At 44.4% G+C, this 17693-nt stretch overlaps 1 non-coding gene across 1 annotated transcript; it reads right to left on the reverse strand.

The window, feature by feature from the left end:
- Nucleotides 1-15190: 15190 nt before the first annotated feature.
- Nucleotides 15191-15298, reverse strand: LOC130937337 (small nucleolar RNA R71). Its single transcript, XR_009068558.1, has one exon. It is a non-coding gene; the product is annotated as a small nucleolar RNA R71 (small nucleolar RNA).
- Between the last annotated feature and the right edge of the window lie 2395 nt (nucleotides 15299-17693).

A 17693-nucleotide genomic window follows, 5' to 3' on the forward strand; every position in this document is an offset into this window, starting at 1 on the left:
AGCAGTCACGTTAACCTAGTTAACATGACCACTAACGCGGAATAGGGACAAGCTTGTAGCATTAATGGAAAAGGTGATCGCTAATAATGCCTGCGAAGCCATCATAAGCCCACGTTAATTGCCACGTTAACTAGGTTAACATGGTAGTTAACGTGGAGAAAAAGGGAGCTCCAGCGTTAGTGGTAAAAGTGAATATCACTAACACTACAAATTGGCAATTAGCCATGTTAAGAGTCACGTTAACTTAGTTAACGTGAACTCTAACATGGAAGAGGAAAATAATGCCAACATTAGTGACACTCACCTTTGTCACTAACGTTGGATCAAGCCAACACTGCCCACGTTAGTGGTCACGTTAAGACCACTAACGTGAAAGTTAACGTGGAGCTAAGCATGAAGAGCTAACGTTAGTGACACTCACCTTTGTCACTAACGTTGGAGATGGCATTCACTACCACGTTAACCTAGTTAACGTGAACTCTAACGTGGAGAGGAGGGGCGTTTGGAGCATTAGTGATAAAGGTAAGTGTCATTAACACTCTCGAAGCCTAGGCATGCCCACGTTAAGAGTCACGTTAACCTAGTTAACGTGAACTCTAACGTGGGGAAAGGGGGCACAATGCAACGTTATTGGAAAAGGTGATTCCCAATAACGTTTGCAAGGATCATAAGGCAACGTTAGTGGTCACGTTAGTGCCACTAACGTTGAAGTTAACGTGGACCGTTCTGGGGCTGGAACGTTAGTGAGAAAGGTGATTGCCACTAACATTCTCGAACCCACATTTTCACTTAGCGTTAACACCACTAACGTCCCAACTAACGCCCATGCCTAACTCACACTTTTCTGCAAGCTGAGCCCACTAAAGATTGTACTTGAAGAACTCACTAGAAGGTCAAGAAGGTCAAGAAGAGTAGTATATATAGGAGTAGTTTTGAACTATAGAGGGAGCTTGGCACTTTGGAGAACTACCTTCTGTATATTTACTTTTCTGCACTTTTTAGCTAAGCATGTATTCTTTTCTGCCATTTTCCATTCCCAGAGCTATGAACAACTAAACCCCTTTCATTGGGTTAGGGAGCTCTGTTGTAATTTGATGATCAATTATAGTTTTCATTCTTCTTCCTCTTTCTTTTCTCTTGATTTACTAGAAAGCTTTTGATCTTAATTCAATTGGTGAGTTGTCTTGGAAAAGAAATTCTCCATAATTGGATTTCCTCTTAGCCTTGGAGAAGGGATGAGGAGATCATACTAGAAATGCTTTCTCATGTTGGACCAAATTGGGGCCTGGGCGGATATAGTGACATGCAATCCTCCCAACACTTTGATTTGGAAATACATATGGTATAATCAGTGACCACACTTCATCTCTTCCCATGAGCAATTAAATCAAGGAATTGGGCAATTGTTCAAGCTTAGAGAGATTGGATTGCCAAGGAATTGGGATCCAATCACTTAAGATTGCCAAGGAGATCAATGAATGCATTGATTGAGGAAGAGATGAGAATGAATTTGATCCGGATAATGCAACATCTCCTAAACCCAATGAATTCCCCATTTCTGATCTTACCCATTGTCTTAATTCTGCCATTTATTTCCATGTTCATCTCCCCAAATCCCCATTTAAGATTCTGTACTTTATTTTCTATAATTTACTTTTCCGCCATTTAATTTCCCGCAATTCTCAACTACACTCTGTTTAGCTCAACTAGCATACTCTTCCAACTAAATTTGCTTGACCAATCAATCCCTGTGGGATTCGACCTCACTCTATTGTGAGTTTTTACTTGACAATAATTCGGTATACTTGTCGAAGGGAAATTTGTTGAGAGACAAGTTTTCGTGCATCACATTTTGTTCTTCATACTTAGTGTTTAATCATCTTGGAAAAGAGGTTCAATGCAAAATGGGTTTCATGGGAACCTTGGAAAAGAAAACATGAAACAATGCTTGAAATCCCTTCTCACATTGAGTAGATCTGGGTTTTGGGATTGGATATGGTGACATGAAATTGATGAGCGGATAATTTGTACCCTTTTTGGCATTGTTTTTAGTATGTTTTTAGTATGATCTAGTTAGTTTTTAGTATATTTTTATTAGTTTTTAGTTAAAATTCACTTTTCTGGACTTTACTATGAGTTTGTGTGTTTTTCTGTGATTTCAGGTATTTTCTGGCTGAAATTGAGGGACCTGAGCAAAAATCTGATCCAGAGACTGAAAAGGACTGCACATGCTGTTGGATTCTGACCTCCCTGCACTCGAAGTAGATTTTCTGGATTTACAGAAGCCCAATTGGCGCGCTCTCAACGGCGTTAGAAAGTAGACATCCTGGGCTTTCCAGCAATATATGATAGTCCATACTTTGCCCAAGATTTGATGGCCCAAACCGGCGTTCAAAGTCACCCTCAGAATTCCCAGCGTTAAACGCCGGAACTGGCATAAAAGCTGGCGTTTAACTCCAAGAAGAGTCTCTACACGAAAATGCTTCATTGCTCAGCCCAAGCACACACCAAGTGGGCCCGGAAGTGGATTTTTATGTCATTTACTCATCTTTGTACACCTTAGGCTACTAGTTTTCTATAAGTAGGACCTTTTACTATTGTATTTTCATCATCTGATCTTTGGAACCTTTTTCTTGAGATCTTTTGATCACTTTGGGAGGCTGGCCTCATGGCCATGCCTAGACCTTGTTCTTATGTATTTTCAACGGTGGAGTTTCTACACACCATAGATTAAGGTGTGGAGCTCTGCTGTACCTCGAGTATTAATGCAATTACTATTGTTCTTCTATTCAATTCCGCTTGTTCTTTGTCCAAGATATCACTTGTTCTTCAACTTGATGAATGTGATGATCCGTGACACTCATCATCATTCTCACTCATGAACAAGGTGACTGACAACCACTTTTGTTCTACAAGCAATCAAGGCTCTAGTGTTTATCTCTTGGATTCCTGATACACGATGCATGGTTGATCGCCTGACAACCGAGTGCTCGCCTGACAAACGAGCCAGCCATTCCGTGAGATCAGAGTCTTCGTGGTATAGGCGAGAACTGATGGTGGCATTCAAGAGAATCCGGAAGGTCTAACCTTGTCTGTGGTATTCTGAGTAGGATTCAATGATTGAATGACTGTGACGTGCTTCAAACTCCTAGTAGGCGGGGCGTTAGTGACAGACGCAAAAGAATCAATGGATTCTATTCCGGCCTGACCGAGAACCGACAGCTGATTAGCCATATGCTGTGACAGAGCATAGGAACATTTTCACTGAGAGGATGGGAGGTAGCCACTGACAACGGTGAAACCCTTGCATAAGCTTGCCATGGAAAGGAGTAAGAAGGATTGGATGAAGACAGTAGGAAAGCAGAGAGACGGAAGGGAAGGCATCTTCATACGCTTATCTGAAGTTCCTACCAATGAATTACATAAGTACCTCTATCTTTATCTTTATGCTTTATTCGTATATCACTATACCCATTTGAGTCTGCCTGACTAAGATTTACAAGGTGACCATAGCTTGCTTCATACCAACAATCTCCGTGGGATCGACCCTTACTCGCGTAAGGATTATTACTTGGACGACCCAGTGCACTTGCTGGTTAGTTGTGCGAAGTTGTAGTGATCACAATTTCGTGCACCAAGTTTTTGGCGCCGTTGCCGGGGATTGTTTTGTGTATGGACAACTGACGGTTCATCTTGTTGCTTAGATTAGGTATTTTTTCTTCAGAGTTCTTAAGAATGAATTCTAGTGTTTCAAGGTGATGTTCTTATCATCACCAAAGCTGATTGATTTTCATCAATTTAGCTCTTGAATGCAATGTCCTGCTGAAGCTTGGCTAGCCATGTCTAATTCCTTTAGACTAAAGCTTTAGACTAACATGGCATGATTCCTGGAATTCTCATTAAGAATTTTGATACCTTTATTTTCTTTTCCACTTAATTTTCGAAAAATCCAAAAAAAAAATTTCAAAATCATAAAAACCAAAAATATTTTATGTTTCTTGTTTGAGTCTAGTGTCTAATTTTAAGTTTGGTGTCAATTGCATGCATTCATTCATGTATCTTAAGGATCTTCAAGATGTTATTGATGATTTCTTACTCTAATCTTTAAATTCTCTTGACTTGAGTGTTTTGTGTGTCTCATATGCATTCTCATTAGTGTCAGTAGTTTACAAACTGCTAAGTTTGGTGTCTTGCACGCATTGTTATTTGGTTTTAGTTGCATTTTGATTATTAAAAATCCAAAAATATTTTTAATTTGTGTCTTCTCAAGTCAATAATACAGAGAATTGAAGATTCAGAACATACAGCAGAGGAATTGCACAGAAAAAGCTGGGCGTTCAAAACGCCCAGTGAAGAAGGACAGACTGGCGTTTAAACACCAGCCAGGATACCTGGTTGGGCGTTTAACGCCCAAAAGGGTAGTATTTTGGGCGTTAAACGCCAGAATGTGCACTATTCTGGGCGTTTAACGCCAGGATGGCACAAGGGGGAAGATTTTGTTTTCAAATCAAATTTTTTTTTCAAGTTTTCAAATTTTTTTCAAAATCAAATCTTTTTCAAATCATATACTTTCAATCAAATCTTTTTCAAAATCAATTTCTTTCTATTTTTAAAGATACTTACTGTTCCGGGGGTTACCTGAAACGTGTAGCTCGGTCGTCTGGAGATGCCCGAGGTAGGGGTCAGGGACCCGAGCTTGATGTGTTGGCGGTTGGTGGTTGTACCTGCAATGACACTCCGATGCTTAAGTTAGCATGGGTCCAAGCAGATATGTGTAGAATGTGGAATGAATGCCATATCTGGGTGCTCCAGTGTATTTATAGTAGTTGGTCGTGATCTTCCCTGGATAAGATATTCTTATCTTATCTTATCTTTTGGGAGTTTTAGGTTTTGGGCTGCGTTCCTTTTGATGGGCCTTCTTAGCTTTATTGTCCGAGGTCCGACCTCAGGCGTGGGCCTTGGGACGAGGTCGGACCTTTCATGGATTTTGCCGAGTTGGAGGAGCTCGGTCAGGGTATGAACAGTGCCCCTGCCCGAGTTCGTCCTTTTTGGGAGGTCGAGCTCGGGCATAGTTGTTTTTCAAATTTCAAAAAATGGCCGTTCCTGCATTTATTGCATTTTACCGTTTCTCCTCGATTTCCGTTCGGGCTCTGTGAAGGCATTATTTATTTGCTCCCTTCCTTTTTCTTCGTTTATTCTGTTCCTTCCTGTTTTTCTAAGTTTTCGCCATCTCTTTTTCGAGCACCGCTTCTTCTTTCTCTTTGTTCTTCTTCCCCGAATCTTTCCGTGCGTCTTTCCGGGGTTTCCTCTGTGCCGCCGTTTCGTTCTCCTTGCTTCGGAGCTCGTCGTCTTCTTTCTTTCTTCCAGGTTTGTTCCCGTCTCTTTTCTTTGTGTACATATGCTTTCTGTTCTTTTGTGTGGCTTTTTGTCTGTTTCTTCTTTCTTTATGCCTGGGTTGCCCCAAAAAGAGGCGCCGCCATTGCTTTGTTTGTATATGGGGGGCTCTTTTTGTTTTTCTGGTACTTTGTTCCGGGTTGCCGTATTTTCTTTTGTTGGGTTTTTGTTTCTTGCTTGGCTGAACGGGTTTTCGCTGTCTGCTTTATGTGATTTTTGCTTGCTGTTGTACTTCTTCTTTGTAGGTAAGAGTTTCATGTCTCGAAAGGTTCTTCAAGCGATGTCGACCAAGATTCCAAGTGGTCTTGGTTGGGTAGACCCTCTTCCCCTAAAAGTCCCTTCTGTGGTAGATTCTGAATATTTGGCTAGGTTCCGTAGGCACTGTAGCATATGTGAGAATAGAGAGTCTGAGAGGGATTATGAACTAGTAGCCCCGGAATCTGAGGAGAGAGTGTGCTTCCCGCCTTTAGATAGTTCCGAGAAGCTCTTCTTTTATGCTTATGATTGTTTTTTCTCTAAGCTGAATGTCCGACTTCCCTTTACCGATCTGGAGTCCGAGGTGTTGTGGTCTTGTAACCTTGCCCCTACGCAGCTCCATCCGAATTCTTGGGCGTTTTTAAAGCTGTTTCAACTTTTGTGTCAGTTTTTGGGCGTCTCTCCTCACTTGCTTTATTTTCCTATTTGTTTGTGTTGACGAAGCCGGGGTCGGGTGGAGGGAAGGTATCTTGGGTTTCTTTTAGGGCTAACCAGGGAAGGAAGTTTTGTACCCTGTATGATGAGTCCTTTCATGATTTTAAGAATTTTTATTTCAAGGTCCGGGCTACTGGAGACGTCCGACCTTTTTTCTAGATGAGAGTGGGGAGCCTTCTTTTCCTCTTTGTTGGCAGGAGAATGTAGTGTCTGCTAAGTATACTTTGAGAGTCTAGATGAGGTGGAGCAGGCTTTTGTGGGTGTGGTGAGCAGTTTATGGGGTCGGGCACCTCACTTGGACACGAAGAAAATGTTGGGAGATCCAAGCCTTCTCCGTTCCGAGTTAGGTAGTTCCCGACCTCTTCGAGATTCATCTTTTCTTAGTATTTTGGTTTTGCTTGTTTTGGTGGAATTTCTGTTGTGGTAATCCTTTTCTTTTTATTTCTGCAGAGATGTCTTCTCAGGCGGATTCCATGAAGTTTCTTCGTCGGACGAAGAAATCTGTGGCTGCTCGAAATATCGAGGCTGGGGCGGCTTCTGCCCGATCTTCTCCGCAGAAGACTACTGTGGGTGTTCAGACTCGGTCGAAGACTATTCCGACTCCCCAGTTCCGAGCTATAAGTCAAGATCCTCCGACCTCCAGGCCTGCTACCTCTTCTCCTCCCCCGTTCTCGGGTCCTCCCCCAAGAAGCAGAAGACCTCTCAAGAGCTTGCGGGTTTTAATGATAAGGATTTCGATGCTCTCGGTTGGATTGAACAGCATATTCTCCCTCAGACTTTTATCTCTACTGATGACGTGTCTATGGAGCATCATTTTCAGTATATGGCGCGGAGTTGTGTTCGGATGGCCAGTCTTCATGCTGCTATTGCCCGGGAGTTCAAGAAATCCCCCATTGGCGCGACCAGCTCCCGACTTGAGAAGGCTCAGTCCGAGTTCGAGAAGATTAGTGAGCTGAAGGCTGCTAGGATTACGGAGCTGGAGGCCTCTTTGGAGAAGGAGAAAGCTAAAGCTACCGCGGCTGTGGCGGCAGCGAAAGCGTCCGAGGAGATGGCGAAGGCGGCGACGGAGAATTATACTCGGATATATGCCGAGCTTGTGGAGACAAGGGAGAAGTTGCAATCTGCTCAGGATGATTTTTACGAGCTGGAAGGCCATGTGGCTAAGGGTATGGATGCTATGTTCGAGAATTTGAAGGCTCAGGTCCGGGTTCTTGCTCCTGACCTGGATCTGAGCTTATTTAGTACGGATAACGTTGTTGTGGAGGGAAAGATTGTTCCTGCTCCCAATGAGGATGAGGTTCCGGTGTCCGATCCTAAGGTTCCGGTGTCCGACCTTAAGGTTCCGGTTACGGACCCGACTTCACCTTTGGCCGGGGATGGATCTGGTGTGGAGGTTTCAAGCCGGGATGACGGTGCCGTTGATGCAGTCCCGATTTCTATGTTTCCTCCGCAGCCTTCTGTTGATGTGGAGTCCGGAAAGGACCTTGATCCTCTGTAATCTTTTATTTTTGGTTTTTTGCCCGGCCTGTGGGCTCTTTTGCTTTTGGATGGTTTCTGTGAACGCTTTGGACACCTTTTTGCTTTTAGCTACTTGTAGTAACTTTTTAGCTTTATGGTGTTTTATTCGCGTTTTGACTTTTTGTTCCGCTTTTATGCTTTTTTAGTTGTTTTTGGATAACAACTTTTTTAGCTAGCGCTTTGAAACTTTGCTTTGCCTCTTCCTTTGATTTCGTTTTTTCGCTTGTACTTTTTAGTTGTTTTTGTATAGCAACTTTTTAGCAAGCGTTTTCGAAATCTTGGCTTTGCCTCTTCCTTTGATTTCGTTTTTTCGCTTGTACTTTTTAGTTGTTCTTGTATAGCAACTTTTAGTAAGCATTTTCGAAATCTTGGCTTTTGCCGCTTTAAGGCTTCTTTCTTGGATCCGGGTTTTTCCTCGGACCTCGGGTGTTCGAGTACTTCCCTTTGTTGGGTCCGACCTTGTCGTTGGTCGGCCTTTTAAGTTATTTTTGTAATCTCTTTTTATTTGGCTTTTTGAACCTTTTCAGAGTTACTTTATAACTTCTCACATTAATTTGAACCTCGTCGCTTTATCTTTGCCGATCTTGTGCGGTCTTTTTGGCAAATGATTTTTTGCGTTTTTCCGAGCATAAATTAATGCGCCTTGGCGGGGTACTTTGATTTGTTTCATCATGAGGAAGAAGAAAAGAAAATAGAGAAATTTGATTAGTATTAAAAAAGAAAGAATATTTACAGAGTGTTTTACCCTTGACTAGGTCGGGTGTCTTACTTAACCGGGTGTCTCATTAAAAAACCCTTGTAGGGAAAAAGAGTACACCTCGGGTTAAGTTTTTCTAGCTGTAGTACCGTCTTAGATTACAGGCGTGCCAGGCCCTGGGCAGCTCATTGCCTTCTAGGTCGGATACTTTGTAATAGCCTGTCCCTAAGACTTCCGTTACCTTGTAGGGTCCTTTCCAATTTGCAGCTAGCTTTCCTTCTCCCGACTTTTGTGTTCCGATGTCATTTCGGATTAGAATCAGGTCGTGAATGGAGAAGCTTCGCTTTATTACTCTCTGATTGTATCTGAGGGCCGTTCGCCGTTTTAAGGCTTCTTCTCGGATCCGGGCTCTTTCTCGGACCTCGGGAAGGAAGTCGAGTTCTTCCTTTTGTGCCTGCGGGTTATCTTCTTCGCTGTAGAAGATGACTCTGGGTGACCTTTCCTCTATTTTGATAGGAATCATTGCCTCCATCCCGTAAGATAGTCGGAATGGCGATTCTCCCGTTGTAGAGTGGGGAGTTGTCCGATATGCCCATAGCACCTGGGGGAGCTCTTCGGCCCATGCCCCTTTGGCTTCTTGGAGTCTCCGTTTTAACCCGGCCAAGATGACTTTATTTGCAGCTTCTGCTTGTCCGTTGGTTTGCGGGTGCTCGACTGAGGTGAATTGTTGTTTGATTTTTAGTTCGGCCACCAAGTTCTGAAAACTTGTGTCTGTGAACTGTGTTCCGTTGTCTGTTGTGATGGAGTAGGGGACTCCGAACCTTGTGACAATGTTTTTGTATAGGAATTTGCGACTTTTCTGAGCCGTAATGGTGGCTAAGGGTTCAGCTTCGATCCACTTTGTGAAGTAGTCGACCCCTACTATGAGGTATTTGACTTGCCCCGGTCCTTGGGGGAACGGGCCGAGTAGGTCAAGTCCCCATTTTGCGAAGGGCCATGGTGCGGTGATGCTGATAAGGTCTTCGGGTGGTGCTTTGTGAAAATTGGCGTGTTTTTGGCAGGGGGGCATATTTTCACAAATTCCGTTGCGTCTCTTTGCAAGGTCGGCCAGTAGAACCCGGCTCGGACTACTTTCTTGGATAATGCCCGAGCTCAGAGATGGTTCCCACACATGCCTCCGTGGACTTCTTCGAGGACGCTCTTTGTTTCTGAGGTCGGGACGCACCTAAGGAGGGGGATTGAGAATCCTCTTCTGTATAATACGTCGTGAATTAGTGTATAATTCTGGGCGTCTTTCGTGAGTCTTTTAGCTTCCTTTCTTTCGGTGGGGAGGGTTCCCGACTTCAGGTAGTTGAGTATGGGGGTCATCCATCCTTGCTGTTGGTTGGATATATTTAGCGTTTCTTCCTCTCTTATCACGGAGGGAGATTGTAAGGTCTCCTGGAGGAGACTTCTGTTGTTGCCTCCGGGCTTGGTGCTGGCGAGCTTTGAGAGGGCGTCTGCCCGGGCGTTTTGTTCCCGAGGTATGTGCTGGATCTGTATTTCTGAAAAGTGGCGTAGTTGTGCTTGTGTTTGGTCCAGGTATTTTTTCATAGTTGGGTCTTTGGCCTGGTAGCTTCCATTTACTTGTGACGTGACGACCTGGGAGTCACTGAAGATCGTGATTCTCTGGGCTCCGACTTCTTCGGCTAGTTTTAGGCCTGCTAGTAGGGCCTCGTATTCGGCTTGGTTGTTCGAAGCCTGGAACTCGAATTTTAGGGATAGTTCTATCCGCGTTCCTTGGTCGCTTTCGAGTATAACCCCTGCTCCACTTCCTGTTTTGTTTGAGGATCCGTCGACATACAGGTTCCATGAGAGTGGGGTTCCAGGGGTCTCAGTGTATTCTGCGACGAAGTCGGCTAGATACTGAGATTTTATGGCAGTCCGGGCTTCATAGTGGAGGTCGAACTCGGACAGTTCCACCGCCCATTGTAGGATTCGTCCCGCCAGGTCTGTTTTTTGTAGGATGTGTCTCATGGGTTGGTTTGTCCGGACTTTGATGGTGTGGGCTTGAAAGTAGGGACGGAGCCTCCGAGCTGTGAACACTAGGGCGTAGGCGAATTTTTCTATTTTCTGATAGTTTAATTCGGCCCCTTGTAGTGCCTTGCTTACAAAGTATATGGGGTGTTGTCCTTGGTCATTTTCTCGTGTTAATGCTGAAGCGACTGCTCGATGTCCGACCGAGAGGTATAGTACGAGCTCTTCCCCTTTTAAAGGTTGGGTTAGGATTGGTGGCTGCCCGAGGAATTCTTTGAATTCTTGAAAGGCTTTTTCGCACTCCGGGGTCCATGAGAAGGGTTTCCCTTTCTTTAGGAGTGAGTAGAGAGGTAGTGATTTATCGCTGATCCTGCCAAGAATCTTGATAGGGCGGCCAGCCTTCCATTCAGTTGTTGTACATCTTTGACACACGTCGGGCTCTTCATATTGAGTATCGCTTGGCATTTGTCCGGGTTTGCTTCGATGCCCCTTTGAGTCAGCATGAAGCCTAAGAATTTTCCGGCTTCTGCGGCGAAGGTGCACTTCGTCGGGTTAAGTCTCATGTTGTGTTTTCTGAGGGTGCCGAAGACACTGGTGAGGTCGGTCAGCAGGTTTCTGTCTTCTTGTGTTTTTACCAGCATGTCATCGACGTACACCTCCAGTTGTAGTCCGATGTGCTCTGAGAACACTTTGTTCATTAGCCTCTGGTAGGTTGCCCCTGCGTTTTTCAGCCCGAAGGGCATTACTACGTAGCAGTAGTTTGCCCTCGGGGTTATGAACGAGGTTTTTCTTGGTCGGGTCCGTACATCGGGATTTGATTGTATCCCGAGTATGCATCCATGAAGGAGAGATATCTATAGCCTGAGGCTGCGTCTACTAAGGCGTCGATGTTTGGTAGTGGATATGGGTCTTTGGGGCAGGCTTTGTTGAGATCCGTGTAATCGACGCACATCCTCCATTTTCCATTGGGCTTTTTCACCAGGACCACGTTTGCGAGCCATAGGGGGTATTTTACTTCCCTAATGAACCCTGCATCTAGTAGTGCTTGTACTTGTTCTTCTATTGCTTGCATGCGCTCGGGTCCGAGCTTCCGGCGTCTTTGTTGGACAGGTCGAGATCCCGGGTAAACTGATAGCTTATGGCACATCAGGTCAGGGCTTATGCCTGGCATGTCGGAGGCTTTCCAGGCGAAGAGGTCGGAATTTTCTTTTAAGAGGGTTATGAGTTCCTCTTTTAGGCCTGCTTCGAGGTTTGCTCCTATGTTTGTTACTTTTTCAGATGTGTTCCCGATCTGGACTCTTTCGGTTTCTCCCTCTGGTTGCGGCCGAAGATCTTCTCGGGCTTGAACTCGCCCGAGTTCTATTGTGTTGATCTCTTTTCCTTTTAGGCTCAGGCTTTCGTTGTAACATCGCCGTGCTAGTTTTTGGTCGCCTTTTAGGGTAGCGATTCCTTTTGCGGTAGGGAACTTCATACAGAGGTGTGGGGTCGAGACTATAGCTGCCAGTCTATTTAGGGTTGGTCGCCCAATGAGGGCATTGTATGCTGAAGTGACGTCGACTATAATGTAGTCGATGTTTAATGTTTTAGATTGCTCGCCTCTTCCAAAGGTAGTGTGTAGCGAGACGTATCCTAAGGGATGGATTGGGGTATCCCCTAGCCCAAATAGGTCGGTGGGATAGGCCTTTAGTTCTTTTTCTTCAAGTCCGAGCTTGTCGAAGGCCGTTTTGAACAGGATATCTGCTGAGTTTCCCTGGTCAATCAGGGTTCGATGTAAGTTGGTGTTTGCTAGGATAATGGTGATTACCATTGGATCGTCGTGCCCGGGTATTATCCCTTGAGCATCTTCTCGGGTAAACGAGATAGTAGGTAGTTCGGGCAGGGGACTGTCTTCTCGGACGTGGTAGACTTCTTTGAGGTGTCTTTTTCGCGAGGATCGGGATGTTCCTCCGCCTGCAAACCCTCCATTTATCATGTGAACGTGCCTTTCGGGGGTTCGTGGGGTTTGTTCGGCCCAATCTTCGTTATCTCCCCGCCTCCTCTTCCTGGTCTCTTCTCCTTTCTCTGCTATGTACCTGTCGAGTTTTCCTTCTCTGGCTAGCTTTTCTATAACATTTTTTAGGTCGTAGCAGTCGTTAGTAGAATGACCGTAGAGCTTGTGATATTCACAGTATTCGGACCGATCTCTCCCCGCTCTCTTGTGTTTTAAAGGTCGGGGCGGTGGAATTTTTTCGGTGTGGCATACTTCTCTGTAGACGTCTACCAGGGAGACTCGGAGGGGGGTGTAGTTGTGGTACTTCCGTGGCTTGTCCGAGTTGGGTTCTTCTTTCTTCTTCTGTTCCCGATCACGATCTCGGAGTGGGTAGGTTGATTCCTTCCTAGAAGAGTCTCTTAGCTGGGAGGTTTCCTCCATGTTGATATATTTTTCTGCCCGCTCCTGTACCTCGTATAGGGAGGTCGGGTATCGTTTGGATAGGGATTGGCTAAACGGTCCCTCTTTTAGGCCGTTTGCTAGTCCCATGATGGCCGCTTCAGTGGGCAAGTGTTGTATGTCCAGGCAGGCTTTGTTGAATCGCTCCATGTATTCTCGGAGAGTTTCTTGGTTACCTTGTTTGATCCCGAGTAGACTGGGGGCATGTTTTGCCTTGTCCTTTTGAATGGAGAACCTTGTTAGGAATTTTTTGGTTAGGTCTTCGAAGCTGGTGATTGATCTTGGTGGCAGGTTGTCGAACCACTTCATGGCTGACTTGGTGAGAGTGGTGGGGAAGGCTTTGCACCGAATCGCGTCGGAGGCGTCAACTAGGTACATTCTGCTTCTGAAGTTGCTGAGGTGGTGACTTGGATCGGTGGTGCCGTCGTAGAGATCCATATCGGGTGGTTTGAAGTTTCGCGGTACCTTCTCCTTCATGATCTCTTGCGTGAAGGGATCATGGCTGTCTTCGGGGGTGGTGTCGCGTTCTGTCCGATCTTTCAGGTTGGCCTCTATTTTTTGCAGTTTTTCTTCTAATTCCCTGCGCTTGCGAGCCTCCCTTCTCAGATCTTGTTCAGTTTCTTTTTGCTTCTTTATGTCCACTTCGAGTTGTTTCAGTCGGTTTTGTTGTGCCCGGACTGCTTCTAGAATTTCCGAGCTCTTTTCTTTTTCGGGATTTTGTGGATCCTTGTTTGGGAGGGATGTCTTTGGGCGATTCTGTTTGTTTCCTCCTGGAGTGCGTGGTGACAGAGGGCTGTCCGGTCGTTCTCCGGTGTCAACTTCCTCCTCTTGTTCTGATGCAGCGTGGTCATTGTTGAGAGGGTCGTCCGCCATGGTAAAGGGATGACTTCCAGGTCCCCGGCAACGGCGCCAATGTTCCGGGGGTTACCTGAAACGTGTAGCTCGGTCGTCTGGAGATGCCCGAGGTGGGGGTCAGGGACCCGAGCTTGATGTGTTGGCGGTTGGTGGTTGTACCTGCAATGACACTCCGATGCTTAAGTTAGCATGGGTCCAAGCAGATATGTGTAGAATGTGGAATGAATGCCATACCTAGGTGCTCCAGTGTATTTATAGTAGTTGGTCGTGATCTTCCCTGGATAAGATATTCTTATCTTATCTTATCTTTTGGGAGTTTTACCTCTATCTTTGTGGAACCGCCTTTCCTAGGCCTTTTCGGCCTTTAGGTTTTGGGCTGCGTTCCTTTTGATGGGCCTTCTTAGCTTTATTGTCCGAGGTCCGACCTCAGGCGTGGGCCTTGGGACGAGGTCGGACCTTTCATGGATTTTGCCGAGTTGGAGGAGCTCGGTCAGGGTATGAACACTTACTATCAATTAATGATTTGATTCAACATCTCAAGTATGTTGCCTTTTCTGTTGTGAAAGGTTTAATGTTTGAATCATATCTTTTCTTGTTAGCCAAGTTTTTAATTTTCAAAATCAAATCTTTTTAAAATGTTTTTCAAATCATATATTCTCAATCACATTTTTTTAAAACCAATCATATCTTCTTAACTACATCTTTTTCAAAATAGTTTTCAATCAAATCTCTTTGATTTATAATTTCAAAATCTTTTTCAAAAAAATCACTTGATTTCTTTTCCACTTTCATTTTCGAAAATCAACTAGTGTTTTTCAAAAATGTTTTCAAAAATCTTTACTTAATTTTTGAAAATCACTTCCCTTCTTCTCACATCCTTCTATTTATGGACTAACACTATCCCTTAATGCAAAATTCGAACTCCATCTTCTTTGATAAGTTCGAATTTTCTACTTCTGTCTTCTACTTTTCTTTTCCTTTGACACTTCAAGGAATCTCTATACTGTGACATAAAGGATTCCACATATTCTTGTTCTTTTCTCTTTCTTATGAGCAGGAGCAAAGACAAAAGCATTCTTGTTGAGGCTGACCCTGAACCTGAAAGGACCTTGAAGAGAAAGCTAAGAGAAGCCAAAGCACAACTCTCTTTAGAGAACCTGACCGAATTCTTCAAGGAAGAAGAACACATGGCAGCCGAAAACAACAACAATGCCAACAATGCAAGGAAGGTGCTGGGTGACTTTACTGCACCTACTCCCGACTTCTATGGGAGAAGCATCTCTATCCCTGCCATTAGAGCAAACAACTTTGAGCTTAAGCCTCAATTAGTTTCTCTAATGCAACAGAATTGCAAGTTCCATGGACTTCCATTGGAAGATCCTCATCAGTTCTTAGCTGAATTCTTGCAAATCTGTGACACTGTCAAGACTAATGGGGTTGACCCTGAGGTCTACAGACTTATGCTATTCCCTTTTGCTGTAAGAGACAGAGCTAGGACATGGTTGGACTCACAACCTAAAGAAAGCCTGGAGTCATGGGAAAAGCTAGTCAATGCCTTCTTGGCAAAGTTCTTTCCACCTCAAAAATTGAGTAAGCTTAGAGTGGAAGTCCAAACCTTCAGACAGAAGGATGGAGAATCCCTCTATGAAGCTTGGGAAAGATACAAACAATTGATCAGAAAATGTCCTTCTGACATGCTTTCTGAATGGAGCATCATAGGTATTTTCTATGATGGTCTATCTGAACTGTCCAAGATGTCTTTGGATAGCTCTGCTGGAGGATCTCTTCATTTGAAGAAGACGCCTACAGAAGCTCAAGAGCTCATTGAAATGGTTGCAAATAACCAATTCATGTACACTTCTGAAGGAATCCTGTGAACAATGGGACAAGTCAGAAGAAAGGAGTTCTTGAGATTGATACTCTGAATGCCATATTGGCTCAGAATAAAATATTGACTCAGCAAGTCAATTTGAGTTCTCAAAGTCTGTCTGGAATGCAAAATGCACCAAGCAGTACTAAGGATGCTTCATCTGAAGAAGAAGCTTATGATCCTGAGAACCCTTCAATGGAAGAGGTGAATTACCTAGGAGAACCCTATGGAAACACCTATAATTCTTCATGGAGAAATCAACCAAATTTCTCATGGAAGAATCAAGAGAGACCTCAACAAGGTTTCAACAATAATGGTGGAAGAAATAGGTTTAGCAATGGCAAACCTTTTCCATCATCTTCTCAGCAACAGACAGAGAATGCTAAACAGAACCCCTCTGACTTAGCAACCATGGTCTCTGATCTAATCAAAATCACTCAAAGTTTCATGACTGAAACAAGGTCCTCCATTAGGAATTTGGAGGCACAAGTGGGACAGCTGAGCAAGAAAATTACTGAACTCCCTCCTAGTACTCTTCCATGCAATACAGAAGAAAATCCAAAAGGAGAGTGCAAGGCCATCAACATGGCCGAATTTGGAGAGGAAGGAGAGGAAGTGAACGCCACTGAGGAAGGCCTCAATGGGCGTGCACTGACCTCCTCTGAGTTCCCCAATGAGGAACCATGGGAATCTGAGGCTCAAAATGAGACCATAGAGATTCCATTGGATTTACTTCTGCCATTCATGAGCTCTGATGAGTATTCTTCCTCTGAAGAGGATGAGTATGTCACTGAAGAGCAAGTTGCTAAATACCTTGGAGCAATCATGAAGCTAAATGACAAGTTATTTGGAAATGAGACTTGGGAGGATGAACCCCCTTTGCTCACCAAAGAACTGGATGACTTGTCTAGGCAGAAATTACCTCAAAAGAGACAAGATCCTGGGAAGTTTTCAATACCTTGTACCATAGGCACCATGACCTTCAAGAAGGCTCTGTGTGACTTAGGGTCAAGTGTAAACCTCATGCCTCTCTCTGTAATGGAGAAGCTAGGGATCTTTGAGGTACAAGCTGCAAGAATCTCACTAGAGATGGCAGACAATTCAAAGAAACAAGCTTATGGACTTGTAGAGGATGTTCTGGTGAAGATTGAAGACCATTACATCCCTGCTGATTTTATAGTCCTAGAGACTGGGAAGTGCAAGGATGAATCTATCATCCTTGGCAGACCCTTCCTAGCCACAGCAAAGGCTGTGATTGATGTTGATGGAGGTGAACTGATCATTCAAGTGAATGAAAAATCCAATGTGTTTAAGGCTCAAGGATATCCCTCTGTCACCATGGAGAGGAAACATGAAAAGCTTCTCTCAAATCAGAGACAAACAGAGCCCCCACAGTCAAACTCTAAGTTTGGTGTTGGGAGGCCACAACCAAACTCTAAGTTTGGTGTTGAACCCCCACATTCAAACTCTACGTTTGGTGTTGGGAGGTTCCAACATTGCTCTGAGTATCTGTGAGGCTCCATGAGAGCCCTCTGTCAAGCTACTGACATTAAAGAAGTGCTTGTTGGGAGGCAACCCAATGTTATATTTTATCTATTTTCTTTGGTTATTTTATTTTATTTTGTAGGTGGATGATCATGAGAAGTCACAAAATCAATTGAAAAAGCAAAAACAGAATGAAAAACAGGAAGAAAAATAGCACACCCTGGAGGAAGAACCCACTGGCATTTAAACGCCAGTGAGGCTAGCAGTTGGGCGTTTAACGCCCAGTCTGGCACCATTCTAGGCGTTTAACGCCAGAAAGGGGCACCAGACTGGCGTTAAACGCCAGGAAAGGGTAAGAACCTGGCGTTAAATGCCAGAAATGGGCACCAGCCCGGCGTTTAACGCCAGAATTGGCTCAAAACGCAAATTTTCTTGCCACTTGGTGCAGGGATGACTTTTCCTTGACACCTCAGGATCTGTGGACCCCACAGGATCCCCACCAACCCCACCACCCTCTTTCTTCTTCACCCATTCACCAATCACCTCAATACCTCTTCCCTAAAAAAACCTTCACCTCTTAAATCCCATCTTTCTCTTCACCACTCACATCCATCCTTCATAAAACCCCACCTACCTCACCATTCAAATTCAAACCACTTTCCCTCCCAAACCCACCCATACATGGCCGGACACAAAGCCATTCCCTTCTTCCTCATTTCTTCTTCTTCTACTCTCTTCTT

Source organism: Arachis stenosperma, chromosome 6 (genome assembly GCF_014773155.1).
Source record: "Arachis stenosperma cultivar V10309 chromosome 6, arast.V10309.gnm1.PFL2, whole genome shotgun sequence".
NCBI lineage: Eukaryota > Viridiplantae > Streptophyta > Magnoliopsida > Fabales > Fabaceae > Arachis > Arachis stenosperma.